Raw genomic sequence first — 2,262 nt, forward strand, 5'->3', positions numbered from 1 at the left:
GTTCGTCTTATTTCCTGTTCACTTGAACGAAATCACTTTTCGGCTTAATAAAATTAGACAGAACCATACAAAGACTCCAACTCTTAGTCCAGCTTTGTCCTTCACCATGCTTACATGTGAATCAAATTAATTAGATCATTATTCCCTTAATATTGTATTTTACCTTCAAGATGGCAGTGCTAATAAGCGTGAAAGGTACCGCATTAGGTCTGTCATGAGACTCACACATTCTGCTGAGTGAAGGTATTGGAGGGAGGGCGTGATTTTGGATGCAGACCATTCATGTGGGCTGCTTCGCCTTCAAACTGTTTCAGTACTGCTGGAGCTGAATTCATTCAAACAGATGGAAATTATACCACCATACTCCTGACTTCAATCGCGGAGGTAACGGAGACTTCGGAAAGACAAGCGAAATGTTACTAGCTTCAGGATTCATATCTTCTGATCTGATGTTCTAATCATAACAGTTGTATAGTCTTGGATAAACATGAGAATGTTCATATCATTGGATTCAGCAATGATAATGGATGGTGAATGGCGAATATGAGCTGGTTTATGATGGTTATTTCCAGATATTCGTGTGCACAAATGTTACTTGTCACATGACAGCCGAAGCCTGGCTGCTGTCCAAGTCTTGCTGCTGCTTGGCTGATTTTGTGATCTGAGGAGTTGAGAATTATAAACACATGAGCAAACATCACTTCATCTTAGCGAATGAAGAAGCGACCTTGCAGACAGCTGGTTTTGCAAAGTACCTGATGCCTCTGTTCTTCCAGGTGGTGGTGGGTTCAGAAGGTTTTGGTGCAATGAATCTTATAGATGGTGTACACTACTACCACTGAGCATCAGTGGTGGAGGGAATGGATGTTTGTTAAAGTCATTGCAATTAAATATGCTGGTATTGTCCTGGGTTATTAATGGAACGTAATCCATCACAGGTACTGGGGAGTCAGCAATTGAGTTACTCGCTGCCAAACTCCTGGCTCTTGAAGTTTAGATTCGAGTGGTGCTGGATAAGCACAGCAGGTCAGGCAGCATCCGAGGAGCAGGAAAGTTCACGTTTCGGGCAAAAGCCCTTCATGAGGATACCTGATGAAGGGCTTTTGCCGAAACGTGGATTTTCCTGCTCCTGAGATGCTGCCTGACCTGCTGTTTTTTTTCCAGCACCACTCTTATCTCAGCTCTGGCTTCCAGCATCTGCAGTCCTCTCTTTTACCTCCTGGGTCTTGAAGACAATGTTATTTATATGGTGATACCAGGGCAATTTCTGAACATGATAGCACCCAGGATGCTGATTGACACCATGTTCAGATATGGGTGATGGCAATATCATTGAAAATCAAAGTATAATGAGTTGATTCTTTATTGTCCTGTTTGTGTACTACTTTTCGTGGCTTGAACGTTATGAAACCTGGACATTTCCAAGACATGTTTCATTTAACATGTACTGTTCCAGGAACGGTATAATCGGTGTACATTCCCAGGTCTGACCTGATGACGGAGACGGGGTCATTGCAGCAGTTGAAAATTGTTGAGCCGATGACACTCTCTGTCCTGCGGAAGGGCTGCGGAACGTATCTGCCTTGATGTGCAGAGTAATTAGTCTCACTGCACCTTTGGAATTTCGGTTTTTTTTGTTTTAACGAAGCTTGCAATGGGGTCAGGAGCTGATTGAGCTTGATGGGGCACTAACTGAACATCATCTTCCTTCACATTTAAATGGTACACCATCCACCGATGGGTCAATGGCTCGCTGCAATGCAAGTGCCCTGTTTTTGTCTACAGGACATATTAGGGCAATTTATCACATTGTTGGTAATTGTCAGTGTTGTTGCTGGAATGGAACAGCTTGGCGAGGACGTGACAATCTCAGGACTGAAATAACAGTTTCCAGTGTTTCCAGCTATTTCTTAACACAGTGTGGCATGAAGCAAATTGACTGAAGATTGGACTGTGAGATGCTGGGGCCCATTCAAGGAGACTGAAATGGATCATCTGTTCAACCCTTCTGGCTGAAGTTTGTTGCAAATACAGAATTTATTTTCCTGATGTGCTGCTGTCCCACATAATGGCAGATTTCCTTTTTTGGAGGGCAACCTCGTCCTCCATTTTTTTTTCATTGTATCCTATAATTTACAAATAAATGTGGAAGAAATAGATCTGAACCTTTGATGGTGGGATCACGGAGCTTTGTCCATCAATTGCTGCCTACAGTATTCAGCATGGAAGACATTCTGTTTGGTAGGTGAAGACAACAGCTTC

The sequence above is a fragment of the Chiloscyllium plagiosum genome, unplaced genomic scaffold, assembly GCF_004010195.1.
Source record: "Chiloscyllium plagiosum isolate BGI_BamShark_2017 unplaced genomic scaffold, ASM401019v2 scaf_13908, whole genome shotgun sequence".
In the NCBI taxonomy this organism is placed as follows: Eukaryota; Metazoa; Chordata; class Chondrichthyes; order Orectolobiformes; family Hemiscylliidae; genus Chiloscyllium; species Chiloscyllium plagiosum.